General features: G+C 38.3%; 1 protein-coding gene across 2 annotated transcripts in view; it reads right to left on the bottom strand.

The window, feature by feature from the left end:
• LOC133664489 (uncharacterized) overlaps positions 1-17,347 on the bottom strand; it is a 59,656-nt gene that overhangs the window by 14,614 nt on the left and 27,695 nt on the right. Inside the window, exon 1 of one of the 2 annotated variants that reach the window (XM_062069149.1) lies at positions 4,224-4,329. The exons of the other annotated variant lie outside the window; for it this stretch is intronic. The gene's annotated coding sequence lies outside the window, so the exon portion shown is untranslated. Of the gene's footprint in view, positions 1-4,223; positions 4,330-17,347 lie in introns of those variants that run through there. 2 annotated transcript variants of the gene reach the window in all.

Here is a 17,347-nt window from a genome sequence, read left to right as displayed (position 1 = left end):
AACAAAGATGACCGGGAGAAGACGCTGCCGAAGTGGAACCACATAAATAAGACCGCCCACAAAACGACGCATCCTGAAGCAATTGTCAGAAAGCGGCTTGAAGATGATCTGTAAAACATCATCTATGCAACATTTTGACCAAAGAACCACCGTTACATGTTATGTAGACCACAAGGAAGTGTTTTACATTTAGAAAAAAAATCATAATATGACCCCTTTAATGCGCCCTATAATCCCGTGTGCCTTTTGTATGAGAAAAGACCCGAATAGACCCGCTCGTCGGCAGTGCGCCTTATAATCCGGTGCACCCTATGGTCCGGAAAATACGGTATACAGCTCTTTCCCTTTTAATACAGTATGTACTTACAATCGCTGAAGTGCATTACAGATCACTTCTGCTACGTCTTATTCTCCAGCGAACCAGTGGCGTATGAGGTGTGTTGCATAGCTGAGTTCCCCCACATCTACAGTTACTGTAGGCTACACTACCTCACTTCTATATTAGCGAGGGCGAACCGGAAGCACCAAATCCTCATTCCTAACAAGCTTCCACGAATAAGTAAAGAAAAGGAAACACTATACATTTTTTTAAAACAGCAGGCTTTCTGTTAGGAATGCGCTTTGTATAGTAAATGGGTTTTTAATGTCAAAATTCCAAAAATTCAAGGTAGAGTGCCACAGGAATAGGCACAAAGGGAACCCGTGCAAGAAAAATAACTAAAGAGAGCTAACAAGAAGCGAAACATGCCACAAACCATCAAAGTTCCTTTCAACACCAAACATTTGGAATGATCCCACAACCAACAAAGGAGGGAGACTGGCTTTAATAGCCCTCCAACACCAGGTGAGACAATCAACGCAAACAAGCCACAGGTGAGGAGGGAAGCGCTCAGAAACAAACAAAACAGGAAGTGGAAACAGAATAAGAGCGTAAAGCAGGAAGTGAAGCCAAAAACGCAAGAAAAAACTGAACAAGAAACTAAACAAAAGAATAGCTGTAACACTTTCTTATTTGACACATACCGAGAATGGACACGCTTCGCAGAGAAAAAAATGTTGTACAGTATTCGGTACTAACGAAACTGAAAAAATCAAATATTGATGTATATAATGCATGTTGGTATTGACTTGGTATCCAAGTATCGAGTACATCGACACACATTACCGTATTTTCCGGACTATAAGGTGCACTTAAAATCTTTTTTTTTTTTTCCTCAAAACTCGACAGTGCGCCTTTTAACCCGGCGCGCCTAATGTACGGAATAATTCTGGTTTTGCTTACCGACCTCGAAGCTATTTTATTTGGTATATGGTGAAATGATAAGTGTGACCAGTAGATGGCAGTCACACATACGTGTGGACTGCAATATGACTCAAGTAAACAACACCAACATTTTATATGTTCCATTGAAAATATAGAACATACACACGGCGCTCAAAAATCCATCAAAATGTTTTAGTAAGACGTTGGTAAGCTATGAAGCTGCACCGCTTGGTGGATTGTACTGTGCTTCAACATACGAGTATTTTTACGGTGTGTTTAAGGTAAGACATTATCTGGCGTTTTGTTTCGCAATATTATGCAAAAACCAACTTTTTTTACCTTCTGGTACCTGCTGATCTGTATTTGGGATCTGCATAAGTCCTGAAAAATTGTGCAAGTCCGCCTTTGTAGCCCGTGCCGACGCCGTAGTCGATACGCTTCTTCTTTATCTCTATCTTCTGGTTATGGGACATTCATCCTCCGCTGTTGCCATTTTTAATAAAAAGTAGTTTAAAGTTCTTACTTATATCTGTCAGTAAACTCACCATGAAAGTGTTAAAACATACCGGTGTAGTGAGTTTATATTATTCACCCAAGGAACTTTAGTTATTAGAGAGTTCCGGTCGGACGGTTTTTCACACAACACATTTCCGGAGTTGTTGTTGCACTAGTGAGCCACGGATGAAGAGATGGTGCTCCGTTATTGATTTAAGTAAAGTCTGAATGTCATTAAAACAATTTGACACTTCTTCCACTCCCGTCCTTGCACGCTACACCGCTACAACAAAGATGACGGAAAAAGACTCTGCCGAAGGTGAGCCACGTAAATAAGACCGCCCACAAAACGGCGCATCCTGAAGCATTCACACAATAATCCTACAATAAACCATTTGTGGACAAGGAGAAACACAGCCATCGACGCACGTTCAATCGCTTTTTTAACTAACATATTCCACAAAAAACTGAAAATATTCCACAGGTGCTACAGTCAACAACCCCCTTCCAGTCCGCAGACTACCAATGCTGAGCTAAAATATTCAATAAGTGCGCCCTCGCTTATGTCACGCTTCACTTGACACTCGCCTTTTAAAGGCGCACACTCACGCACTCTTCTCTCATGAAACATCTCAACTGCATACACCAGATATATGAAAGCTTAAAAAAAAAGTAACAGTAACACTTTAGTATGGGAACATATTCACCATTAATTAGTTGCTTATTAAAGTAAGAAAGACTTAATTTAGAGTTATTTGGACACTAGGGGAACATATAAGTGTTAGGGTTAGTGTTACTAATAAGCAATAATTCTGAGGTTATTGAGGGAAGACTCTTAGTTAATGGCTTACTGGTTGTATAATAAGCCCATGCAGAATAAGGCATTAATACGTACTTAATAATGACTAATTAAGAGCCAATATGTTACAAATTTGCATGTTTTTTTAAATTTCCCGCTAAACTTCCGGTTAAAAACGCCTTTGGATGACGACGTATGCGCGTGACGTAGCCAGTGAAACAGGAGTATCGGTAGCCCATTGAAGCAAATACAAAATAGCTCTGTTTTCATTTTATAATTCCACAGTATTCTGGACATCTGTGTTGGTGAATCTTTTGCAATTTGTTTAATGAACAATGGAGACTGCAAAGAAGAAAGTTGTAGGTGGGATCAGTGTATTAGCGGCTGGCTGTAGCAACACAACAAGGAGGACTTACTTGGATAGCAGACGCACTAGCCGACGCTAGCTGCCAACCGCATCTGTGATCGGGTGAAGTCCTTCGTCGTGCCGTCGATCGCTGGAAAGCAGGTGAGCACGGGTGTTGATGAGCAGATGAGGGCTGGCTAGCGTAGGTGGAGCGCTAATGTTTTCATCATAGCTCTGTGAGGTCCGGTTGCTAAGTCGCTAAGTTAGCTTCAGCGTCGTTAGCAACAGCATTGTTAAGCTTTGCCAGGCTGAGAATTATTAACCGTGTAGTTACATGTACATGGTTTAATAGTATTGTTGATCTTCTGTCTATCCTTCCAGTCAGGGATTTATTTATTTTGTTTCTATCTGCATTTATATCTGCAGATGCTATCACGTTAGCTCAGTAGCTAAAGAGCTTTGCCGATGTATTGTCGTGGAGAAAAAAGTCACTGTGAATGTCCATTTCGCGTTCTCGACTCTCATTTTCAAGAGGATATAGTATCCGAGGTGGTTTAAAATACAAATCCGTGATCCACAATAGAAAAAGGAGAGAGTGTGGAATCCAATGAGCCAGCTTGTACCTAAGTTACGGTCAGAGCGAAAAAAGATATGTCTTGCATTGCATTCTAGTCTGTCACTCTAACGTTCCTCATCCACGAATCTTTCATCCTCACTCAAATTAATGGGGTAATCGTCGCTTTCTCGGTCCGAATCGCTCTAGCTGCGTTGAAAACAATAGGAAAATATGAGGAGGCGAACAACTGACTACGTCACGCTAGTTCCGGTAGGGGCAAGGCTTTTTTTTATCATAGACCAAAAGTAACGAACTTTATCGTCATTGTTCTCTACTAAATCCTTCCAGCAAAAATATGGCAATATCGCGAAATGATCAAGTATGACACATAGAATGGATCTGCTATCCCCGTTTAAATAAAAAAAATTCATTTCAGTAGGCCTTTAAAGAAAAATTCAGATAGTAATTAACTTATTTGAGAAAGTAATGGGTAACTCTAATGAATTACTTTTTTAAAGTAATTTTCCTTACACTGGTTGTGATTCCCGTTTAGTGATTGATTGATTGATTGAAACTTGTATTAGTAGATTGCACAGTACAGTACATATTCTGTACAATTGACCACTAAATGGTAACACCCGAATAAGTTTTTCAACTTGTTTAAGTCGGGGTCCACGTTAATCAATTCATGGTAGTAGTAGTAGTGGATAGTAAATATACAATATAAACATATATATTAAAATGGTGGCAGAAATGTGCTTACCTGTCAACACTGAGAGCACACAGACTGAACACTGTAATACCAAGAGACATTTTCTGGATGAAAGGCACCATCTTGCACAACGCCAAGCCAAAAGGCCAACCTCCTACCACGAGCTTAGCATAAAGGGGGGGAAAAAAAACATGACAATTAACAATTCAAGATAGGCTGGGATGGTAGAAAGGCGATAAGGCCCCGCATTATGTCGGCCTTGTAATTGCCTGTGTGCGGCCGACAACTCACCCTGTAGGCGCTGACCGGGATGTCTATCACAACGTGGACCAGATCTCCCAAAGCCAGACTTGCAATCAGGATGCTCGCGCCGCTCCTCGGGCGTGTCTTCTTGTGAATTATTCTCAGCAGCATCAAATTGCCCGCCATCCCCAGCACGAAAACGACGACAAAAACCACAGAGGTGACATATTTGAAGACGTCGCCGACGCGGGTAGACTGGGGACACATAGGAAGTGAGCTATTGTGGGGGGCCACCTGAACAGGGGACGCCATACTGGGAGAGTTTCGTGCCGGAGGATGGCTCCGAACGCTGAGCGCTGGCCTTGCCGCTAATGAGAACTTTTTCTCAGACAAAAAAAAAAAAAGGGCACAGTCAAAAAAAAACGGCCTTGAGTTGCTTGCTGGCACCACTGGATAGGAAAAGAAAGTAATTAGCAGAGCATCAGAACAAATAATTCAGAAAGGCTTATAAAAGCATTTTTTTAATTTTATTGTTCCATTTTACCTTTTTAACCACCGCTGGTATCAAAGTTGCCTGCCGCAGTAAATGTTTGCAGCCCGGTAGGCTTTATAGACGAAGTTGTCGCCGTTAGTCATCAATCTGTCAGCCGTTGACTGTAATTACCTCCTTGTAGCGCCGCCCTCGTTAAATAGACGCCGCCGATGTGTCTGAAGTCTGTTGTTTACAGTGAGATCATTTTTTGGCTCTCATTTTCAAATCAAAAATACATGGCCGCAACACTTACAGCACCCGAAAAAAGTACGGGTGCTCACAAATGTGTTTTTATTTATTCCCATTCTAAATCAATTTATTTATTTTTTTAATCGATTTTACAACCCAGAAAATCTGCTATTTAAAAAAAAAAATCTATTTTTGGATTAAAACAACTATTGCAGTAATTATATCATTATTATCATTATCTGTATAGCTTGGTTGGTAGAGTGGCCGTGCCAGCAACTTGAGGGTTCCGATCCCCGCTTCCGCCACCCTAGTCTCTGCCGTTGTGTCCTTGGGCAAGACACTTTACCCACCTGCTCCCAGTGCCACCCACACTGGTTTAAAAATGTAACTTAGATATTGGGTTTCACTATGTAAAAGCCCTTTGAGTCACTAGAGAAAAGCGCTATATAAATATAATTCACTTCACTTAATTCACATTATATACTGTTGCGTTTATCAATTATTGTTTTTTCTTTTTTTTAGTATTGTATTTGTGTGTCTTCTCAAGTGTACATTTCTATCCTAAATATTGTTTAGTTTAGTTTCAGTTTATTGGGAACATGCATACGATACAATGTAATTCATCACAAATTTACAGTTGTTTCATTACAGCACGTCCGAAAAGGAGTAGGAAGAAGCTGAGCTTATTTAATCCCACCCCTTCTTATACTTAAGCAATTGTATCCTATTTCCTTGTTATCTGCAACATAACAGTAAACAAATAAATAATAAACAAGTAATATACCATAGTAAGAAAACAAAAATGAAATACATAAATAGTCTTTGTCTCAATTAAAAACAAATTAAAAAAAAGGGTTTAAGATATTCATCATAACTCTTGTTCTGTATACTTTGTGAACACTTGTAGTTTGAACAGTCTCTTAAACTGAATCATATTGGTGCTTTGTTTGATTTCTTTGCTTAATCCCTTCCATAATTTAATTACACATGCAGATATGCTAAAGGTTTTAAGTGTTGTACGAGCATACGAATGTTATAAATTCCTCTAAGGTAATATTTCTCCTCTTTTGTTGAGAAGAATTGTTGTACATTCTTGGCTAGCAGGTTATAGTTTGCTTTGTACATCATTTAAGCTGTTTGCACATGCTCCAAATCGTTGAATTTCAATATTTGTGATTCAATAAATAAAGGCTTTGTATGTTCTCTATATCCAACATTATGTATTATTCTAATTGATCTTTTTTGTAACACAGTTAGTGAATGAAGCGCACATTTGTAGTTGTTTCCCCATATTTCTGCACAATACCTCAGATATGGTAACACTAGTGAGCAGTAAAGAATATGAAGTGATTTTTGGTCCAGAACATGTTTTGCTTTATTCATTATTGACGTGATTCTTGCTACTTTATGTTGTATACTTTTTACATGAGATTTCTAATTCATTTTATCATCTATTATTGCACCCAAAAATATGTTTTCCTTTACCCTTTCAATGTCTACTCCGTCTATTTGTATATTTGTGTTTGACTTTCTCTTAAAAGCTGTAAAGCTGGTTTGGAGTTGCTCTATTTTCTTGAATTACATTGATTCACATTTATGTGATTCTTTTTAAATAAAATGTTAAAATACATACTTAAAAAGCCGCCTTTTAGCGGTAAACACTTCACTCAACAAAGACGTGACAACGTCATCAAATCTCACATTTAAAAGCGTGAACTGCACTTTTTTTAAAAAAATTTTGCCTATCATTGACAATCTTTATGTGAGACAAGATTACATACGTTGTTTTTTTTTTTAATGCATTCTACTCCGTAAAATACGGCCAGTAAGAGGTGGCTAACAATGCAGGTAATGGGAGTACTCTATTGCGCCCATAAAGCCCTATAAAAAAACATTCCCAAACCGCCAACAATACTCCATTTACATCTTAGGACATGAAAATTTACCAAGCATTAGCGATACTCTTATTATAAGCCTTCACAGAGCGCTAACTAGCTTATGCAGCTACCGTATTGACATGTTGAGTTGCTGCTGCTGCATTGCCTCTAAACCAGTGAAAGTGGATTTGTGATTATGAATCATGCCTCTTACTTATACAGTGAGATGTTGCCTAAAAATGAAATTATTGTACAAGTTTTAATTTTGCATCTCATTGCACATAACTGTGGTACATTCAAAAACTCCCAGAAGATGCAGTAGTAATTATAAAATATAATAATATAATAATATAATTTTACGCTTTTTTAGTGGCCTTTTGGTTAGAGTGTCCGCCCTGAGATCGATAGGTCGTGAGTTCAAACCCCGGCCGAGTCATACCAAAGTCTATAAAAATGGGACCTGTTACCTCCCTGCTTGGCAATCAGCATCAAGGGTTGGAATTGGGGGTTAAATCACCAAAATTATTCTCTAGCGTGGCCACCGCTGCTGCTCACTGCTCCCCTCACCTCCCAAGGGGTGAACAAGGGAATGGGTCAAATGCAGAGGGTAATTTCACCACACCTAGTGTGTGTGTGACTATCAGTGGTACTTTAACTTTATACCCTGACGTAAGGGATAACTTGACAGATTTATGATCATATTTAAGTATAAAATTACAAGTTATATGAATATTTAAATTCATATTCTGGCCACTTTACAGTGTATGGAAACCAAATTATTTATGGGGTTTATCTAGATATGTAAATATGTTAATCTCATCTTTAAAAAGTCAAAAACGGAGAGGTCTTTACTAATGGTGTCAAATGACTGATATGCTTATTTAGATTGATCCCACTTTTGAATTTGGATTAATCTTGATTAATCGTTTACATGAACTAAGTTGACCTAAAAAAAACTCCATTATTTTGACATAAATGCCATTTTAGACTTAGACTTGGACTTAAACAAACTTTATTGATCCACAAGGGAAATTGTTCCACACAGTAGCTCAGTTACAAAGGATGGAAAGGGTAAGGATGGAAAGGATAATGCAGGTATAAAATAGACTAAAAATGTACTGTAGTAGCAATATAAAATCTAACATATGTAATATTTATATATTATATATACAGTATATAATATATACTTATATATTATGTTATATTTTAAAATAATATATACAATATATAACAATTACCATGTACAATATTGCAGTATATGTAACAGCTGCAGCAAAAAAAAAAAAGGGCAGCATAAAATAAAAGAGTATTTTATTGTCAGAATGTCATAAACAAAGATCATTTAAATGTTTCACTTGAATGCACGTCATTTATTTGTCCAAAACCGTTTCATCAAAAGTCCTGCCTGGATGTATTTTATAGCGGAATTGCACTGACCTGACCACTGAGCGTGTAACAACCCACGCCGCCTTGCAGGTAACCATCTGCGGTTAAAGTAAATGAGCATGTACTGTATGCCCGAGATAAATTGCATGATTAATCTGCAACTATACATTTTTAATGCAATATTTTTTTGTGATTACTCGTTATTTTTGACAGCCCTAGTTTTTAGACGAGTTTTAAAACGCTGGTTTCGACCAAATCCATGCAATGATTTGTTGAGTAAACATACCAAGTTTGTGTGTATGGAGCAGGGAAGTTGGGTTTAGGGTGGGATGAGGGACCCTGTAGTAGTGTTGTCCCGATACCAATATTTTAGTACTGGTACTTTTCTAAATAAAGGGGACCACAAAAAATGGAATTATTGGCTGTATTTTAACAAAAAAATCTTAGGGTACATTAAACATATGTTTCTTATTGCAAGTGTGTCCTTAAATAAAATAGTGAACATACAAGACAACATGTCTTTTAGTAGTAAGTAAACAAACAAAGGCTCCTAATTTAGTCTGCTGACATATGCAGTAACATATTGTGTCATTTTCCATTCTATTATTTTGTCAACATTATTAAGGACAAGTGGTAGAAAATGAATTATTAATCTACTTGTTCATTTACTGTTAATATCTGCTTACTTCCTGTTTTAACATGTTCTATCTACACTTCTGTTAAAATGTAATAATCACTTGGATCATTTGGAAGCTTTACATTAGTTTTGGATGATACCACACATTTGGGTATCAAATCCGATACCAAGTAGTTACAGGATCATACATTGGTCATATTCAAAGTCATCATGTGTCCAGGGACATATTTCCTGAGTTTATAAGCATAATATACATTTAAAAAAACGAAAGACTAGATACGCTCCTGTACTTGGTATCATTACAGTGGATGTTAGGTGTAGATCCACCAATGGCGTTTGTTTACATTTTGACGCCGGTGAACTACTGTTATGTCTTGGCGTAAATGAGGACTCAGATGCAGAGGAGTGACAATTGACTCAGACCTTTATTTAGATAATTTCTTGCTTTCTCTAGGACAGAGTGATTAAGGAAATTGGCTACAAAATCTATCTATGATATATTCAAGCACCTATAGGGTATTAGCATAGGACATAAGGCAATAAACAGAAAATCACTCCATAAGGAGGAACAGGCAATAGCCAAAAAGTTCTATGAGTTGAATACACAAAAAAACCAACAATCTATAATAATCTACAAAAAGGAAATTCACTCATGCTAAAAAGTCGAGACGCTATAAACAGAAAGTATGTATAAAGTATTTGAGAAGCCTGAAAACTAAAAGCGCTCCAGAAGGAGGAAGAAAAAAGGAAGACAAGGCACTATGAAAATTGATACAAAAAGACTTGACCAAAAAAACTTAGCAAAAGAAAATCACTCTCTCAGAGGGAACAAAGGAATCAATAAACAAAGCGAGACAATACTTGTCAAACTTGGTTGATGGCTGTGAACAAGGCTGTGGACAAGGCTGGAGGTACGTAGCGAGACGATATACTCTGGCAACAAGACAGGGGAAGACGAGGACTATATACACATGAGGGAGGGTGACACAGGTGGGCACAATCAGGCAATCAGGAGAGACATCAGACCAGTGACACAGGAGGAAGGGCAAGTGGCCTGAAACGAGAGGAGGATTAGAATTTTCAAAATAAAACAGGAAGTGTGCCAGACAACCCCAAAACAGGACTTCCCTCACCACGGTGTGACAACTACGGTGTGTAGTGAAGCATGTTTAGCTATTCCTCGTCCTGCAGGGATGAGACTTGTAAGAATTGTACTTTATTCGTCGCCATGGAGGCGAGGATTAGTGATTTAGAAGTAGCTAAAACACTGCCGACTGGGGCTGGACTTTAGCCGCTAGCTAGCTAGCCATGTCTTAAAGCACCTCTTCCTGAGGGCGTTTTCAGTGTTATAACTTCACCTTTATCATTTTAATATGATTCATTAGTATCGCGGCACTACTAATACCGGTATACCGTACAACCCTACCCTGTAGTAGTCTTGTGTATGGGGGCCCAGAATTGAGGGGCTATGCCCCTAAATGTGGACACATTGAGCACCACATTAAGTAGACCTGCATGACAATACAGTTGTATAAATGCTGAGATTTGAGTGGGATTGTCAGTGTTAGAGAAGTGTTGCATCACACTGACAGCTCCCTGACAGCTCGGGTGTTGGATCTCAGTAGACGGTGCAAATAGACTTAATGTTGCAGCCAGTGGTGAACATATAGAACGTCACTAGCCGCAGCGCAACAGATTTACGAGGAACAAAAGAGCCCGGAGGCAGCAACAAAAGGCATGCGGTGACCAGAAACATTCCATCGTTAATACTGTCTTTTGAAAGATTCCGGCTTGTACTCTGCCAGCCAGGAATGACCTTGGCAAACGAATGTGTTGGCCCGCGTCCATGAAAACAAGCGATTAAGGGAGAAGAATTGCCGGAGTTGAGTATGAGGGTGTATGAAAAGTCTTCTCCGCTGGGCGGCTGACATACAACGTTATTGCGAGGGTTTCTCTATATAGGTCACTGGAGAGCGCCAAGACGCTTCATGGCCTATAAAAAATAATTTCAAAAAAAAAAAAGGGAACATTTTCAGTAGCATGTCTGAAGGAGTAATAAAGAAGAAAGGAACAATCCCCTGTGAATTCACATTAAGCCTTTAAAACAGGGGTGTCCAAACTTTTTTCCATTGATGGCCGCACACGGAAAAATTAAAGCATGCGGGGGCCGTTTTGATATTTTTCATTTTCAAACCATAACAAAATATATGGATTTTATTTGTATTAATTTTTTAATGTTATTTTTAACCTGTAGGGCTCCAGGGGACCATTAACACGCGAAGTCCCAGAGAAGGGTCAATTGACACTTTTACCTAGAAAACACACAAGAGGGTCATTTGACCCCTAGTCCCCCCTGTTGACACTCCTTTTGTTATGAAAATGTGGCTGTTAGTGGCACACGGCAGGGGGCCACTTGAGCCTGTGTGGGGGAGGGGACCTTACAGCTCAAGCTTTAGTTCTGAGGTAGGTTGTGTGTGTTTTTGCAAGGATCAACAGAATGAAGGGATCAACACTCTGACATTTATTGTTAAAAAAAATACAAAACAAAACATATTTACAAAGAATGAAAAAGCAACTGTTTTCCCAGTTTTGGTGTGGAGGGTTGTTGCAGAAGCAATTGTTATTTTTGTGTGCCAAAAATAGTTTTAAAAAAAAAATTTACAAAGAAAAAAGCATATTTACAAAGAATGAAAAACCATGTCCATGTAAACGTGACTGACATACATTTGAGCAGTCACTCACAATCCTGGCACTGCCATTGCTCCTTTCGGCATTTCCCACATGTATAATTTTTCTGTCTACCTAGACAAACTGCCCCTAACAGCCTCATTACCATAACAAAATGAGTGATTAGTGTATTCGGGAAAAGCGTCGGGCCAAATGACCCCTCTCTGGGTCTTCTAGGTAGACAGAAAAATGCTGGGACTTCTAGTGTTAAAGGGTCGAAGTCATTAAAATGTTAAAAACAAGTCAAATTATTATTTTTTTATTTTATTTAATGCTTACAGTAAATCTCTACAGTATATCAACTTCAGGTTGATTTAAAGTTAAAAAAAAGAAAAAAAGAAAGGTGTTATGCCTTTGTTTTTTCTAATAAAACTGAAATATGCAGTATTTCCCCCACTGCCTAAAACATTCAGAAAGCAATGTTTGAAGTAATTAGAGCCTTAAAAAATAATAATAATACAGGACACCATTGGTTTTAATTCATTATTATTTTTGAGTAATCACAGTGAAAATATAAATAAAATCCCATTACATATATTTGGCATCCAAAAGGTGCCCCTCTCATAAAGTGATACATTTTTATTTATGTTTTTAAACTTGCAACACATAAGTTACGAGATCAACTTCAGATATATCGGTCGATTTTACGTTTGAACTATTATTTTGTTTGCTCTTTTGTCAAAGAAAACAATGTTTGTGTACGGCAACCGCACAATATATGCAATATGTTCCACATAAAACATTTTAAGGTGAAATATTTATAATAATTGGAGCCTTGAATAGGTCAATAATTCATTATAACATTGATCTTATTTTTTTCCTTTTTTTTTGAGCAATGGCAAAAAAAGAAAAATAAAGATAGACAAAGGGAAAGAAATAGCCTGCATGGCAGCTTTGTGTCAACATTGCAACTTTTTCTAGTTAGATTCCACCTCATTCCACTTTTTTTTTATTTTATTTTTGCAATAGCATTTCCAGAATGTGTGGCGGGCCGCAAATGGCCCCCGGGCCGCACTTTGGACACCACAGCTATAAAGAGTTTGTATCATTGACCTGAATTGTTGCATCACTTTTTGATTATTTTAGCACGTTTAAAAAGAAATGTTTCCGCCTGCATAAAACAGTTACACGGCCTGCGCTCCAGTTTGTTTTTGTTTTTGTTCCGCCTATTCTTTCGCTTCCATCCTTCAAAGGTTTATAGGTCGAATGCGCTCGTTTGAGCTGGTTCAAGCCGTCACGCTCGGCTGACTGCAAGAAAGCGGGCGGCCCGTTGTTTACTGGGTCAGCGGTTCAAGCAGATTTATGACATGATTGTTTGTGTGTTATTTACTGTGCACTAATGAAGCACTAACACGCTGTCTGTCACGGCCCAGCTGACACCAAATAAAGTGCAGCTCATAAGGCGATGGGGGCCGTAAGTTGGATGGGTTTGTATTAAAAAATGGGCTCTTTATAAGTCTTTGGGCGATTTAAATGAAACCAGTGAGGTACTGTATAGAGGAGGACAAAGGTCAAATAAACACATTTTACCTGGCACTACTATAGCTTTATACACATGTTTATATATTCTACTGTTGTTGAGTTATTGACATTGTATTTTGTCCGTTATACTTTAGGTAGCAGAATCCAAAGGATAAAAAATTATGGATGTGCCTATGGGTAATCATCACCAGGAACTAGTGTTGTCCCCATACCAATATTTTGGTATCGGTACCAAAATTATTTCGATACTTTTCAGTACTTTTCTAAATAAAGGGGACCACAAAAATGGCATTATTGGCTTTATTTTAACAAAAAATCTTAGAGTACATTAAACATATGTTTCTTATTGCAAGTTTGTCCTTAAAGAAAATAGTGAACATAAAAGACTAATTGTCTTTTTTTAGTGAGTAAGCAAACAAAGGCTCCTAATTAGTCTGCTGACATATGCAGTAGCATATTGTGTCATTTTCCATTCTATTATTTTGTCAAAATTATTAAGGACAATTGGTAGAAAATTAATTATTAATCTACTTGTTCATTTACTGTTAATATCTGCTTATGTTAACATGTTCTATCTACACTTCTGTTAAAATTTAATAATCACTTATTCTTCTGTTGTTTGATACTTTACATTAGTTTTGGATGTTACCACAAATTTGGGGATCAATCCGATACCAAGTAGTTACAGGATCATACATTGGTCATATTCAAAGTCCTAATGTGTCCAGGGACATATTTCCTGAGTTTATAAACATAATATAAATTTAAAAAAAACAAAAGAAGATTTTGTAATGCCAAAAAATATCAACGTAATCATAGTAGTATCGACTAGATACGCTCCTCTACTTGGTATCATTACAGTGGATGTTAGGTGTAGATCCACCAATGGTGTTTGTTTACATTTTTCATGAGTTGAATTCAGAGATCTAAAACGTTTACTGCATACTACTATTGTTAAAAAATCTGTCTAAATCTGTGTTAGTGAGCATTTCTTTTTTGCCAGGATAACCCACCCCACCTCACAGGTGTGGCATATCAAGATGCTGATTAAACAGCATAATTATTGCAGAGGTGTGCCTTTGGCTGCCCACAATAAAAGGCCACTCTGAAATGTGCAGTTTTATCACACAACACAATGCCACAGATGTTGAAAGTTTTGAGGGAGTGTGCAGTTGGCATGCTGACTGCAGGGATGTCCACCAAAGCTGTTGCTCGTTAATTGAATGTTCATTTCTCTGACATAAGCCGTCTCTAAAGGCGTTTCAGAGAATTTGGCAGTACATCCAACCGGCCTCACAACCGCAGACCACGTGTAACCACTCCAGCCCAGGACCTCCACATTCAGCAGGTGTGCCTCCATGATCGTCTGAGACCAGCCACCCGGACAGCTGCTGCAAAAATGTGTTTGCTTAACCAAAGAATTTCTGCACAAACTGTGAGAAACCGTCTCAGGGACGCTCATCTGCATGAGGATCTCGACCTGACCGCAGTTTGTCGACGTAACCGACTTGACTGGGAAAATGCTCACATTCGATGGTGGCTGGCGCGTTGGAGATGTGTCCTCTTCACAGATGAATCACAGTTTTTACTGTTCAGGGCAAATGGCAAACAGTGGGTGTGGCGTCGTGTGGGAGAGCGGTTTGCTCATGTCAACGTTGTGAATCGATTGGCCCTTGGTGGGGGTGGGGTTATGGTATGGGCACGCGTATGTTACGGACAGTGGGCCCCATTCAGCAATAAGTTCCTAACTTTCTCTTATCTTTCTTCCTAAGTGATTTCCTAAGAAGAGTCCAGTCAAATTCATGACGTGTTCTTAAACGGCCAAATTGCTCCCACCTGCTGTTCTTAAGTTGCTGAATGCCAAATGGTTAGCGCGTGCGTGTTTATCGTAATTTGCATATAAACACACCCTTATTTCCCCAATATGCATATGTAAACACCCTTTGCATAGGTAAACGTAATTCCTCATATGAGGGCACAATTCCGGCGGAAAAGCCGAACATCAGACACACGGACAAAACACAAACAGATTACAGAAGAGAAATTCGTATTATCCCACGGGGGAAATACATAATGTCAAAACGTAAGTTTAAGAAAGGGGGGACAGCTGAGGTAGCCTAAAGCCTTCAAATAAATATTTGTCACTTCGGGCAAATAGGTCTACATGGTGGTGAAATATGCGCTCCCTCCCCAGGGCACGATCTGCGGCATCTTGCAGTAGCAGCAAAAGCATCGCCATCGTGTGAGTTGAGTCTTTTAAAGACTCACCAATCACTAAATCAACGCCCCGGTAATTGATGATTTTGTGTGTGTGTGTGTGTGTGTGTGTGTGTGTGTGTGTGTGTGTGTGTGCGCACGCACACTGTATTTTGAAATGTCTATATATTGCTAATTTTGCTATAGGTCTGTCTGTCTTATCTATATCTATGTCTATCTATCTCTCCATCTACGTATCTCTATATCTCTATCTATATATCTATATCTATCTATCTACCTATGATATTAATTTAATATTAGACAATAGATGTAAGGGAACTTGTCACACTTAAGAATAAATAGGCCACCCTAAGAGTGCTCTGGAGCACTCGTAGATTTTGTTCTTACCTACGAACAAATCCCAGCTAAGAAAACATTGGTGAATACAAAAATATCTTTAAAAACTTCCTAAGTGGGCCTAAGAACAAAATGTGATCTTAAGAACAGTTGCTGAATGGGGCCCAGTGAACGCAAGTGCACTTTATTGATACAAAAGTGCACTTTTCAGTATGACCTTTTATAGTGAGCAGCCTAAAGCACACCTGTGCAATAATAATGCCGTTTAATCAGCATCTTGATATGCCACACCTGTGAGGTGGGATGGAACACAGATTTAGACAGATGCGTGAAGAATATTTGAAAGGAATTGGTCTATTGCAGGGGTGTCAAACGTACGGCCCGAGGGCCGGATCAGGCCCGCAAGCAGGTTATATACAGCCGGGGGAGGAGTTTGCTAAGTATAAAAATGTACCTGAAATTTTTGAATGAAAGAAACAGCTGTTCTAAATGTGTCCACTGGATGTCGCAATAGCAATTCTTTGTATCATTGTAGATGATGCTACATATGTACAAAATAAACCACATGATGTTAGTGCACCAGTCGAGGAAAATGATCAAACTACATAAATAACATGCTGCAATTTGATTTTGATTATTTTTTTTTTTAATCTTGATGGACACCAATGAGTTGACTGATGAACACTATCGCGTAATTTATTCAGAAAATATAAATAACGACAAATAAATGCTTAACCGCAACATGTAAGTGTAAAAAAACCGAACAACATTATGATTTGTACATTTGTGCTTGTTCTATTTTCAAACAAAGAAAACAATCTGAAGTTGTCTTTATTTTTAAGTTATCGTGCCGGTATTTTCCCAATCCGGCTCACTTTGGAGTAGATGTTTTTCCATGTGGCCCCCGATCTAAAATGAGTTTGACACCCCTGGTCTATTGTGTGTATAGTAAAAGTTTTTGATCTTTGAGTTCAACTCATGGAAAATGGGAGAAATAACAAAAGTGTTGCGTTTATATTTTTGTTCAGTATAGGAAATTATTTTTAGTTGTTTTTGTGGTGATGTGAAATGTGTGTTTTTGAAAACGTTTTTCGTTAACTTCGTTAATGTATTTAGTTGTGTGAAGTGTTTGATTTTTCCAAATATTTATTTTCATATTTTCCAATATTTATGTTTTAATTGTGTGCTTTTAGTATTTTTTCATAAATGTATAGGTATGTTTATGTTATATGGAACACTTTTGTTTTTGCTCCCATTTTTCACGAGTTGAACTCAAAGATCTAAAACTTTTACTATATACTACTAATGTTGAAAAATCTGACCAAATCTTTGTTAGTGAGCATTTCTTCTTTGCCAGGATAACCCATCCCACCTCACATGTGTGGCATATCAAGATGCATGATTATCACACGGCACAATGCCACAGATGTCGAAAGTTTTGAGGGAGCGTGCAGTTGACATGCTGACTGCAGGAATGTCCACCAAAGCTGTTGCTCGTTAATTGAATGTTCATTTCTCAAACATAAGCCGTCTCCAAAGGCGTTTCAGA

Source organism: Entelurus aequoreus, linkage group LG14 (assembly GCF_033978785.1).
Source record: "Entelurus aequoreus isolate RoL-2023_Sb linkage group LG14, RoL_Eaeq_v1.1, whole genome shotgun sequence".
Lineage (NCBI taxonomy): Eukaryota > Metazoa > Chordata > Actinopteri > Syngnathiformes > Syngnathidae > Entelurus > Entelurus aequoreus.
Note: the sequence above shows the minus strand (reverse complement) of the source record. Positions and strands in the feature narration are given on the sequence as shown.